General features: G+C 34.5%; 1 protein-coding gene and 1 non-coding gene across 5 annotated transcripts in view; both read right to left on the bottom strand.

The window, feature by feature from the left end:
• The window catches only part of LOC133521123 (uncharacterized), a 614,754-nt gene that overhangs the window by 537,497 nt on the left and 62,727 nt on the right, over window positions 1-14,530 (bottom strand). The window lies entirely within an intron of this gene.
• On the bottom strand, window positions 13,536-13,607 carry Trnad-guc (transfer RNA aspartic acid (anticodon GUC)). The gene has a single exon. It is a non-coding gene; the product is annotated as a tRNA-Asp (tRNA).

Genomic DNA, 14,530 nt, shown 5'->3' with positions numbered 1-14,530 from the left:
GGATGATAAGAGGACGAGTTACCAGCAGCACTTTGACCTATAGTAGACTTTATCTCGTTGAAATAAGGGTTAGGAATAATCACTATAGTCAGATTAACAAACTGAACTGACTGGAGGTAGACCTTATAACGTTGCAATAAGGTTTACGAATGGTGAAATAATATCAGTGGTAACGACAAATGACAAAGCCCATTGGGATGCGGAGCGCGTAGTTACTTCTGCAGTGCAGGGATCGGAACCGGTTTTTTGCAAAAACATCGAAATAACCATATATTTCGGTTTATTTTATACTCTAAATGTAGGACTCAGTTGTGTTTTCAGATAACGACTTCGTATTATCAGATTGCCTAATTAAAAATGAAGTAATTAACAAAGAACGAAAAAATACCGTTTTCGTTCCCATACAAAAAATACCGGTTTCCGATCCCTGCTGCAGTGTGCGGATTTGTTCGATAACTTTTGAACATAGTTTGCATGCATATGGTTTTTTTCATTGACTTCCTCCACCTACCCAGAGGCCTATAAAAAGGTCTTCCGTTCCATTCTAATTTTTCATCTTTATTTTGACAAATCAAAATTGTATTTGTCTTGACAAGTGTTGATGTCTCAGCTGCATACACAGTCTTCAATTATTTATGTAAGTAATTGTTTAGGTAACCGACATTTTTCAGTTATACCTAATTATTAACCCTAAGTAATTCAAAAACACAATAACAACCTACCAGTAACAACAACACAACAACAACAACACAACTTACAACACAACAACAACCAACAAAAAAATGGACCTATACAACTTTGTTTTTGTATTTTTTTGTTATTATTCGACACTACTCCAGTCTTTATTTATCTTTATCTAAGTATTTTTCTTAGTAACTACCTATCTTTTAAAATTATAATTTTTGGCAATAACTACAAAAATTTAACAACAGTCTAGGTTACTCCAATTTCAATATATACTTACACGAATTATTAATGTATTATGATAAGTTAATATCTAAATACTCTAAATACAGTAATAAAATAGTAGTTTATGTGACTGTTACATAATAAAAGGCACTAAAGTACGAGTGTGGGTTTATGAAGCGAGCTGAAAGCTGTTTTTGAACGCGTCATAGATGGTTTATGATATGTGTGTAGATAAACCTACTTTATCGCCGTATGCCAATATTGTTTCAGTGAGATAGTAGGTTTCTTAAAATTGTGAGAACATGTTTTGTTTCGCAACTGACAAACTTTGACACGTAGGCGTTCCGAAAAGGGACCATCTTATATGTTAATGTAAATTATGATTCTATTGCACAACAATGTGATATCTCATGCATAATGTTAATTCGAATCATCGTGTCACGAAGATAAAAAACGTTTCGAACAACGTGTAATTGATGACATTATAACGAGTTCTATTTTAAAAAGACTTAAATTTAAACTATTCCAAAATCTGAAGCAACACTGTGCAACACGGTAAAATTAGGTGTCAGGTCTCAAAGCTCTAATCTTCATGAGCCCCCATAGTACTCTATACAGGGTGATTCATGAGACGTGAGCTGGACTAAGCCTACACAATCAGTAAATGTTAATGAATCGTTTACCGTCATATTTAAGTAAAACAATCACGCTTTTTATCTGTTATTTAACTTTTTCTTAAGGACAAATTTGATTATCGACAATCATGGACACCCTATAACACTTAATTAACAAAGATAAAACGAATTAATCGACATTCATGCCAATATCATTTCTTCCTATTCGCAATTCTACACAGTCTAAATTCCTCACAGTAAGTATTTAACCACATTCGCTATTGTGCACAGTCATTATTTGTGTACAGTAGCGATTCAGCCTTTTCGCAATTCTGCACAATCTGAATTCTACACAACGGCATTTCACCACAGTCGCTACTGTGCACAGTCATTATTTGTGCACATTAGCGATTCAGCCTTTTCGCAATTCTGCACAATCCGAATTCTACACAACGGCATTTCACCACAGTCGCTACTGTGCACAGTCATTATTTGTGCACATTAGCGATTCTCCCATTAATTCTACGCAATATCATTTTCTCAAGCATGCAATGAAATATTGTCATTCTGTTCGGTATTTTAGGCTTCAAACATTTCGTTTCGGGCGGAGCACATCCAAGAAGCCGGCAATTAAATTAAAGGCCTAGGCCGACTAAGTACTATTTTTTAATTTTCATTTCACAAATATAGGAACACAGCATCATGACATTCAGAAATGAAAAAAATAATTGAAAACAATATTTCTTATTTAATAGTTGTTTTTAATTTCATTGCTAGTTTGAGAGAAGCACTATACATACCTAGGCGTGAAAAAAGGTTGCCTGCCTCATAACTATATGCATTCGGCCGGCAACCCCTTTCATCCCGGCCTCTGTAATAATGTTCTATTAATAGAATATATACTATATTTTTTAGCTTTTAGTCGTCTTTTCATTATCCTAATAAATAAATAATGATATTATTATCACATGATATTGCGTAGAATTAAGATTGTGCGAGATTGCGAACAGGGAGAATCGCTAATGTGCACAAATAATGACTGTGCACAGTAGCGACTGTGGTGAAATGCCGTTGTGTAGAATTCAGATTGTGCAGAATTGCGAAAAGGCTGAATCGCTAATGTGCACAAATAATGACTGTGCACAGTAGCGACTGTGGTGAAATGCCGTTGTGTAGAATTCAGATTGTGCAGAATTGCGAAAAGGCTGAATCGCTACTGTACACAAATAATGACTGTGCACAATAGCGAATGTGGTTAAATACTTACTGTGAGGAATTTAGACTGTGTAGAATTGCGAATAGGAAGAAATGATATTGGCATGAATGTCGATTAATTCGATAAAACGATAAAACCTCTTTAACCATTATGACAGCACTTTGGTTATGAAGAAAATAAAATGTCACACTTGAGTGAGATACGATTTTATAAAAGTAACCAGACTCCGATGACATTCAATTTGTCACTTATTATGGATAAAACAAAGAGGGTGACCATAAATATCGTAAAAAAAAAATAAAACTTTTTTTTTGAACAGTAAAAATTAAATTAACGTTAATCTCACAAATACTGGTACGAAACAGTTGCTGATAATTTACCGAATATGCAGGCTTGATCCTGCTCACGTCTCCTGAATCATCCGTATAATTATTATCAATCCTGCTCACAAACATTCTCAGGAATCGATTGAGAATAGCGACCTGTGGTCGAAAACACTCCAACGGATATATGTTTATACCTATATTTCTTGGTTTGGTTATCTGAGGTACGTATTGTGAGATTTAAGAGAAAAAATTAAGGTTTAATTTAACAAATACTGCCATTTCTAATATATAAATACACGGGAAGGTTAAAATTTCCATTTATTTGAATTTTTCCGAAGCTAAAATGAACACCTTCGCTTCATATGGTTAAATTTTACAGATTTCTCGTTTACAAGAAAGCCATGTTCAAAAAAAATTAAGCAATGATTACCCTCTTTGTACTAAACACGTAAATATTAGCTAACGAATCAACCTGCCAAAATCAAAGCATAAAACTATTGCAAACATTACAACAGACTTCTCAATTACGTCAAAAAGTCAGTGCATCTGAAAAAAGCAATTATGAACTCTCTTCCCTTATCCTAAGTACTTCCATATGCGCATAATTTTCTTTGTTTTAGCTTGACATGAACAGTGTTTATTTGGCCTACTCTTCATGATAGCTAGTCATCCATTCTAATTTATAAACCTCGTATAACGCTCAATAGCATTATGCCAAAATGGACTGTGTTGTATGGAACATAGAATTGAAATTCTAATATCGTTGAGGAAAAAGATGTGATAGTGATCAAATAATGCAAGTGCAGTAAATATTTGAGCAGTATTGGTGGCATTACTCTGTCTCTAGAATGTAGCACTTCATAATATATGTGGATAGTAATGAGTACATGTACTTTGTGAGAGGTGTGATTAATGATGGGTCATTATCGGTAATATTTCCAAAGCGAGTATTTTCTCAGTAATGCTCCCAGTAATATTACGGCTCAACGGAAACAGAGTAAAATAGAAAAACTTAAATTTTGAGTTTAATATTTTACAACAAAAAATACATAGGAAACCTCGGTGAGTAAATTACCAATCTTACTAGTAATATTCCCAATACGACCGAGTATTTTACGGGTACTTTTTGGCAAGGGAATATTTCCAGTAAGATTGGTAAATTACTCGGTAGTATTGGGAATATTAAGTAAGATTGGTAATTTATTGGATTGGGCAGCGGCGAGAAATGCTTTTCATACAAACGTAGTTCCTATTTTTCTTTCTGGATAACTTTATAGAAAATATGTTTACAATTTAAATATATTTTTTAATACAGTTGCTCAAAAAGTGTTACTTTACGTAGCTGTTTAGCGTGCGGAAAGTTGGATTGTTCCAATTTATGACTACTTATTGATGAGTGTTAATGTTTATTTCCTTTAAAAGTCGTAATCAACATAAAAACCTACTGTTAATGTAAAAATAATAAATATACGCATATTTCATATTTTATTACTTACCTCTTCATCATTATAACACGTTTATTTTTTAATATTGAATATTGAAAAACCGTTCTTGATAAGTTGTCTGAATGGAACGGAATAGCTGCCGAAACGCCTGTCAAAGCAGAGGCGTTTTTTCTTACTGCAAGAATATTTTAAGTTTCCAAAGGCAACATTCGATATTGTTTTCATACAATTTAAATATACGATACACAAATAATCGTAAATAACGATACTTAGGTAATAATAGTATAATATTTTATATTAACAATTGTTTCTGTCTTATAGAACATGCATAAAAAAGTACTTGTTGTTTTTCTTATTTTTTCGCAACTGTATTCAAAAACTTCGTTCGATACACGTGCGGAAATGTCATTCTTGTGTCTACTAATGTCTAATGTCATACTTTCCGCACTAGCATCGACATGTACCATTGTATAATGTCAATATACAGATACAGGGAGGAAAATGAATAGGTACTACGACGTTTGTATGGAGAAATAGTCGTTCACTATTCTAAAAAGACGCGTGCCTAAATCCCTCTAGATTTACTTACTAATACACCTACCTACGGTGCCACTATCATAATATATGTATTATAATCGATATGATTGAGCGCAAATATTTAATATGTACCTGAAACAATCAAGCATGTATTTTATTATTAATATAAGTTATTATACAAGAACAGTTTATAATAATGAAACTTATATATAGATTATTAATCAATAACAAACATCAGTAGTCTTATACATAATAGAGATTCCGATTAATATTAAAACGATTTCATTAAACATAGATGTATTGTGAGTATTGTGACAGATTTTTATTCATTTACTTATATATATATATTTAAAATACTCGCATCACATTTTATGCTTCATATAATTAAGTATTCCGGAATCTATGAGTACGCCTATAAAACTAAAATTCCTGAATGAAAAATAAAAATAAAATGTTAGAGAGACTTGATTTTCGCAAATGTACACTTTCGAAATAAACAATAAAAACAAATGGAAACAGAACAGAATTCGCCAGTTTCGTGAAACTATTAAACTTTCTAATCCGTTCGAATCCGCAAATCTAGCACGGAATTGCAGTTCAATTGTGCGAAAAAGCGGGTTGAAAAGTGTACAAAGGAAAAAACTAGTCCAACTCTAATCAGCTAATCACGATGATGTGACCTTTATAAATAAAAAAACGTTTTTAACTTTAGGTAAATACAAAGCATTTGTAATCCAAATGAGGCATAAGTTATGGTGGGGTAAGACGAATATAATTTATTTTGCTCGGGGCAAGACAAACAGTATGAGGATTCCATACAAGTGTTTGTCTTGTCCCGGTAAGTCTTACCCCACCTTAACTTAGGTAGTTTCCTCTCTGGGATGAAAGTTAATTTGACAGTCACTTTCGTAAAAAAACTAGTGCCTACTACTTTATTATGTAAATTGTGTCAAAATTCTTTTCGTTGGGTTGTTTCTGATCACTTATAATGTCTTCTATCAAATAAACATAAAAAATCGATTGCCATTGCATATATTTCTACATGAAAGTCATGAAACATAATTTCATCTCATACAAAAAGCTCCGTACACATTTTTGGGGACAAAAACCAAGACAACGAAAATTTTTACACAATTATTTGAATTACTTTGCCGAGAGGGCCCCAGGTTCCCCAAGTAAAACGATATATATACGATACGAACGATATACTCGCTCAAATTTATTTATATTGTAATTTCTAGCAATGAAAACTAGCACCTATTTAATAGTATATGAGATATATACAGATGTTACTTGAATGTTGGTGTCAAATTTCATATTATTTCATTTCCAACTTTGAATTTATGGCGGCAGCTAGATCCGTGTCACTGATTGAAGTATAACAACCACAGGCAACAACATACATTATGTAGTAATAAACATAATTAAAGCCTGACCAGTAATATACCTACAATAATTATATGATCACGCGCCATATTGCGGAATTTCATTGGAACTAAATTTTTCATACTAAACCGAGCTGTCACCCTATACATGAGAATAACAGCGCCCTCTTGACAATGATCATATATTTCTGATCGGGCTTTAAAAGAGAAATGAAATGAGGGCTCGATAAGACTAATTATAAATTATCAGATATAATAATGTAGGCGGCGCACGGCGCTTACAATTGATAACTCACGAAACACGCACTTGACCCACGGGTCAATGATATCAACATTAATTAATAAAAACTTGATAAGTTATCAAATTAGCCTCATTAATGAATCGAACTTCTGATGCTTGTGCATTATTGTTTCGCCGGTTTTGAAGGTCACACAAAACCATATCCTTACATTCCTTACCACGAGTTTGACAAGGACATATTCGCTAGTAGTGTAAACTCACAATGCATCTCCGTCGTACTGGTATTAGTGCGAGCGAGATGCACTGCGTTTGAGTTACATTACAGAATTTGCCTTTTCATACATTTACATTAATTATTGAAAATATTTAAAAACAATTTGTTGTATATCAACCACAGCTATGACAAAAATCGCAAATAAGTCGAACCCCCTACGTTTGATATAGCTAAGTCATCATCATTGGCCACAGCATCTTGACAGATGATTGTTGCAGCGACAGGTTATTAAGAAGAAGAAGATATCCGTGCGCCGTCGGAGATCGGAGGTGCGGCACATCTTTTCCTGTGACTGTAAAGTTTCCTTAATAAAATGAGTGACGTTCGTCGCCGGACGTTATTACGGCCGTGTTTTTTTAATACCACGACGGTGGCAAACTCGCATACGTCCCGCCAGATGGTAAGCGATTATCTCGAATATATTAAATAGGTACCTTATATTCGCCAACGGGCCTAACGACCTTTAATAAGCCACCTGGGGACATGAATAATTAACTTGGGAACTTAAGGTTTGTTCAGTAAATTTGTCCATTAGTAAATTAGCTTTGTTAAAGTATTTGCCATTTGTCATTGTCCTGGAGTTATATATGTAATTCCTGGGGGAATAAGTATAATAAAAACTAAAATATGGCTTTATTATCATTTATTAATACAAGTTTATTACATTTTCTCATGGATAAAAAAGTTCATAAGTTAAGTTCTTAGTTGCTTCAAATAAAAATGATTGGGAAAAAATGCTGCTTATCAACTTAAGATATTTTTGCCTAGCTTTATATATGTATATATTAAAAACGGGTCAAAAACTACAAGCACAATCAACAACGTTCTAAACACATGATGTTTACATATAAACCTAGTAAGTGCGCTAAAATTACTTACTGACTGGCCAGCCAAAAACATAGATATCACTACCTGTAGGGCTAAGATGGTCGGCTCTTTATCATTTGTCACCATGCCTGTCACGTTCTAACAAGTATGTAAGCGTGAAAGTGACGGGCATATGGACTGTTTCAAATATGCCTTTAGCATATTTGACCAGTACCTAGACAAAAAACTCGCGATGACTTTATACTTCCTTAGCGTCGAAACGGTTTAGCTTTATAATCTGGTTTTCAACAAAAAGAAACCTAAGTAACTATTTGTTGTCATTTTCAATATCCTACACATTTATTAACAATATTAACCGACGCGAAAGGTCATTAGAATTTGACATTTTAACCTCAAAGAACTTGAAAAATAAGCAAAAAAACTGACAATGCAGGCAATCAGCGTCCCAAATATATTAAGATTTGCATTGTCATGTTTTTTGCTGAAATTTGTATTGCATTTTTTGGGCATGTGGATTGCAACAACTTTAGCTGATCAGTATACCTTATCTCCTTGTAATAAAGTCCAATATTAATTAGTTAATTGTGTCTGAAGGGACAATTGGTGATCATGATTAATTTGCCTGAGTCTAACACACGTCTAACATGTTCCGTGAGAAAATTTAGAGATTTTTTTAGACAAGGATTTATTATTAGATTTGAAATATTTAATAAGTAGGTAGTTTCCAATTACATCCATAGTAATCCCTACTCATATTATAAAATAAGTAAAACATGGGGTATATTTTATCAATTGTCATAATTACACGCATCAGACGAAGTCACTAGCAGAAGCTAATTCCTCATAAAAATAACTCACACACTAGACACGACATAAATTACAATTTATCTATTTAATAAAATAATACAATGTAATATACGTATGACAAATTATCCATTAACATGGCAGCTATAGTCCATTGAATGAGTCCCTCCAAGGGGGGTCTAGAGTGCGTGAGTTAGTAACGTAAGATGTTTCTTCGGAAACATGTCAAGAGTCCCTAGGTAATAAACATACTAAAACCCCGGGACGCTAGGAGGAGCCCCGGAGTGGGGGGAGGGGGGGAAAGGGTCCATTTTTTCATTTTTCGCTTAAATCTCAAAAACGGTACATGTTAGAGAAAAACTTTCAAGGAAAAGTTGAAAGGCCATAAACTTATCTACAAGTTGTACCTAAATCATTTTTTTCTATTCCCAGCCGTTTTCGAGCTACATCCCATGAAAGGTGAAAAATTCGAAAACTTTTTATTTTACCAACTTAGGGTGCCCACAGACGACCGTTTTTTTCTCCGTTTTTGTTGTGGATTGTAAGAAATGACGATGATAATGATGATGATGATGATGATGATGATGATGATGATGACTACTTTTTCATCCTTTTGGTTTGGGACGGTCCTGTTAAGAGTTCTTCTTCTATTATTTGTTCATCCTCAGATGTAGGTGATTCGTGGTGAAGCTCTTCGTCATCACCGTCACCATCATCATCATCTTCCTGAATGGATACGCTGTTAAGGCATTTCCCTTGGCAATGAAGGCATGCCGCTGAACATTTGAGCATTGCTTTTCGGCATCCACATTTGCCGCTAGCACAATCTTTAGTGCAACGGCAAAATATGGTCTGTAGTAAGGCCTCTGGTGCTGGTGGATCTTCGGTTTTTATGGGCTCCAGGGTGTTTCCTACAGACTGCCATCCCCCCATCAATGTCCCAACATTATCCCCACACGGATAATGTTGGGACATTGATGTCATATGAGAGGCACTAGAGGAAAAAAAAAAAGTTCAAGTATCGTAACTACCCTAATAAAATTCAATTCCTCCTAAACGCCTCCATGGTGGAATCTGGTTTTTTTATCAATGATAGACCTAATTATGAGCAATCTATTGGTACCGGTCACAAGTTGCACTTTTGAGCTTTTTGGAAGAAAAAAAATAAAAAGGTCAAGTTGCGTAACTACCCTAATATAATATTTTGACAATCGATTCCTCCTAAAGGCTTCCATGGAGGAATGTGTTTTTTTTTACCAATGATAGACCTAATTAAGAGCAATCTATCAGTACCGGTCACAAGTTGCACTTTTGAGCTTTTTGGAAGAAAAAAAAAAAAAGTTCAAGTATCGTAACTACCCTAATAAAATTCAATTCCCCGTAAACGCCTCCGTGGTGGAATCTGGTATTTTTATCAATGATAGATCTAATTATGAGCAATCTATCTGTACCGGTCACAAGTTGCACTTTTCAGTTTTTTGGAAGAAAAAAATAAAAAGATCAAGTTCAGTAACTCAAACTACCCTAATATAATATTTTGACAATCGATTCCTCCTAAAGGCTTCCATGGAGGAATGTGTTTATTTTACCAATTATAGACCTAATTAAGAGCAATCTATCAGTACCGGTCACAAGTTGCACATTTGAGTTTTTTGGAAGAAAGAAATATTTTTTGATCGATTGATGTGATAAACATGGGTATGTAGTATGGGGAAATTGTTTGAGCCAAAATCATTTTTTACTGCGTGTAACTCAGAAACGGCTGGGAATAGAAAAAAATGATTTAGGTACGACTTGTAGATAATTTTATGGCCTTTCAACTTTTCCTTGAAAGTTTTTGTCTAACATGTACCGTTTTTGAGATTTAAGCGAAAAATGAAAAAATGGACCCTTTCCCCCCCTTCCCCCACTCCGGGGCTCCTCCTAGTGTCCCGGGGTTTTAGTATGTTTATTACCTAGGGACTCTTGACCTGTTTCCGAAGAAACATCTTACGTTACTAACTCACGCACTCTAGAACTTTTTATTCAATGGACTACTATGACTAATCGGACGTGAATTAGCAATTAATTAGGTACTAAAATTGAATTAGCACATGATTAGCACACTTATAACAATCCATGTCTCAGTACATACACGTACAGTATCTCAGTAGTCCAATATTAATAAATAACATTTTTTTTTTTCGGTGGTGGCCGAGTGGATATGACGTCCGACTTTCAATCCGGAAGTCGTGGGTTCAAATCCTGGCTCGTACCAATGAGTTTTTCGGAACTTATGTAGGAAATGTCATTTGATATTTACCACTAGCTTTTCGGTGAAGGAAAACATCGTGAGGAAACCTGCACACATCTGCGAAGAAATTCAAAGGTGTATTTGAAGTCCCCAATCCGCATTGGGCTAGCATGGGGACTATAGCCCGAGACCTCTTGCACATGAGAGGAGGCCTGTGCCCAGCATTGGGACGTATATAGGCTGAATTATTATTATTATTTATTATTTTCTGATCTGTGTGTATGAAAATAAAGGGCAAACATAATATCAACTATATTCTGGTTTATTTCTCCGAAACTATTATTTTTTGTTGAACATACATAGGGGTATTAGGGGTCAAATCAGTAACTCTAATGGTCCTGTCATTGGCTCTCGTTTGATCCATACTGACACTACACCGTGTATACTTGTACAAAAAAAACTAATATCGACAGTAAGGTCACGAGGCCAGCAACTGCATATAATTCAACCTCAACTTAAATTCCACGGTCGATCCATAAACTCGTTTAAGTGGCACTGGACAAATAACACAAACATAAACACGGAGAAACGGAACGTAAATTAAAAAGTTGTAAAACGGCACGTGGATCGACCGAGATGGCGCGTTCCCATTCGAAGACGACTTTTTGATGGATTTTTAGGGCGTTTTCTAATGAGTTCATGAAATTTTGAAAATGCTCTTTTTGTTATCTTAAATAACACATCATCATATATTGATAAAAATACACAATGCATTTATAAACTCGTTTAGGAGTAACTGACACTAAACAAATACACGGAGAAAAGGAACGTAAATTAAAAAGTTACGCTCGGCACGTGTACTTATCGTCCAAGATGGCGCGTGGCGTAGAAAACTTGATATTTGCAGAATTTTCTGGATTTTCTAATTACTTTTGTGAAATAAGCAAGTTAATGGCATCAAATCTTAAAGAATTTGGATGGATATATCACATAAGATCAAACTGGAAGTCATGGTTAGCACCTTTACTTGTTAGGTCAGGGATAGGAAAACTAAGGAAATAGCATGACGTCCATTTCAAGGATATCTAAGACTAAGACTTTTCCATTGGGCTCTCTAAAGTAAATTGTATTTTTTTTTGGGAAAATAGCCGCAATTGCATCTCATTCTCAAACAAAGTTTTGTACGGAGTTCTAAAAGCCATAGTTTATAGACGTACATAGGTAGTTCATTTTAGTGGATTATATTGGTATAAAATCACTAAAATCAGTAATTAGGATTCTCTAAATATTAAAATAATCAAACCATATACCGACAAAAGGAGAAATCTCTTTTTAAAATCGGTTAAATAGACTGACTTGACATATCTTCTGCGAATCTCAAATGTCTGTTCCTCGGAACGTCAACAACATTAAAACCTAAACAACAGTGACATCATATTGCAACTGCAGCATGGAAGCTTGCCAAAGCTGAACAATACGAACGGAAGCTAGCGATAAATACTGACAAGTAACAATATCATTCGTGGGCCTTAACTTGTTGGAATAAAGTCGATGATATCTCAGTTAACTGTGCCCATTTTAATAGGAATACTCTTAGCCATAGGTGAACCTTATGGCTCATATAATAAGGTTTACGAATAATCAAGAGATTACATACTGACTTGTTTATCACTTGTTTCCGTTTGTTCTATGAAATGCATAGGTGAGAAGTATATCAAATTCTGACTAGCGAATGAAACAAATAGCCATTAATTAAAGCCGTTGCGACGGATGGGTTGGTATTGTATACATTTTGTAAAATGGAACGTGGAATGTAGAATTTGGTTTGTGAAGGGAAAAGTTTTTGCAGCTTTATGGCGTATCCTATATTAAATATTTTTCAGTTGGTCAAATCAGATAAACTAAGTTAGTGATGCGCGAAGTTGATACAATTCACAGAAGATTTTTGTGTTTAAAGTATTTCACTCACTTTATGTCAATGTTATAGGGTGTAAATTTAGTCACCTGCAATATTTTACAACCTGATATGGATGAACTAAAAACTTCAACGAAAATGCTCAAACTTTTCGCAATACAAATTTAATTGTCATGACTTTTCTTGACCTGGTTTATTCATTAAAAGCTTACACAACACACCGTATATCTTAAATGGGGAACTTAAATGGGGTCAAGGTTTCTTTTGTACAAGCTAGACCGATTTTTAACATCGCAGAGAACTGTGGGATGAAGACAGTACACGGCCGGCCGTTGTGGAGATCCTTGTTGGACTATGCCCAGTTCTTTCTTGACCGTACGATGTGAGGTATCGTATTTATTTCAGTGTTTTTATGATTTTACTTACATCACCTATTTGTTTTTTAGGGTTCCGTAGCCAAATGGCAAAAAACGGAACCCTTATAGATTCGTCATGTCCGTCTGTCTGTCCGATTATGTCACAGCCACTTTTTTTTAAACCGTATCGTCTCTTAACTGGTAATGGAAACGCGCGGCCATCATCCTAAAATACCCTGCACATTTCCCAAGCTGATTTACAGACTATAAACAACAACTTCACAGAGCCAGATCTGCCCGTGTCCGCGTATTGCGCAAGTGTTAATAATACTTGGATATAGAACTGGAAAAAAAAATATAAAAAAAAAACATTTATTTTTGAAAATTAGAAACATCTAATGTACTATAGCTTGAACAGTGCCAGCCGGTATAAAAATAAAATGCAAAAAGTTCTCTCCGGCGGGGAATCGAACCCCGGTCTCCCGCGTGACAGGCGGGGATACTTACCACTATACTACCGAAGACTTGATGTGGATATTGAAATTGTTGAGTATATGCTTTCAACTAAAACGCCCACTTATTTGTCATTCTTGAATATTACACTATTTTATTGGTATTTCGCAACATATCGCCGAAACTGGACGACGAAACGAGGAAACGCGTAATAGGCACCATGCCGCAGGCGGACCTGCTAGATGGGCTGTTCTTTTTATGATTAATTTTTTCTGTGTTAGCTTTGATTTATTTTTAGTTTTAGCTTTTGTAAGTTATTTTATATTCGTTTTATTTAAGTTATCTTAAATATGAGTTAATTTATAATTCAAATTATTGTGCAATCAGGTTGTTAACCTGTCTTATTAAAATAAAATAAATTATATGTATTTTGTCTATACACACGTATTTTCTTTTTCTTGTGTAAAATTAAATTAAACATGTAATGTAGGTACTTGTTAAGTTTTTTTATATGTTATTTGATCTTTAAATATGTACTGAATAGCCGAGTGAGTAATGTTTGCTTTTCGCAGTTCCCTTACGTCTCTATAAACGCCCTTCTTGGTAAACAAACTTCTATATACGCTCAGAATTCCGTTGCAGCTCTCAAATCTTTGAAAACACAAAGCAAATTCAAAGACACCATTCAAAATTATACTTTATTACACATCACCAAGGCTCTATTTTGAGTGACATAGATGACACTTACGCTTACGACAAATACAGCTGAAATTTATCTACAAATAAGCATTTAAAATTATACTTTATTACATTCAGTCAAGGTTCTGTTTTGAATTACAGAAATGCTGAAATTGGTCTATAAATAGAGAGAATGAAACTCATTGAGGAGACATCGGCGTGCGCAGGCGGCACTGATTTATTGCAATACGATAAATAGTTATGGTAAAAATGACGCAAATAAGTACTATGTTTTTTATACATATTAATTAATTTA

This window comes from Cydia pomonella, chromosome 9 (assembly GCF_033807575.1).
Source record: "Cydia pomonella isolate Wapato2018A chromosome 9, ilCydPomo1, whole genome shotgun sequence".
Taxonomy (NCBI): Eukaryota; Metazoa; Arthropoda; class Insecta; order Lepidoptera; family Tortricidae; genus Cydia; species Cydia pomonella.
The sequence above is the reverse complement of the archived record's forward strand: the minus strand, read 5'-3'. Positions and strand labels throughout refer to the sequence as shown.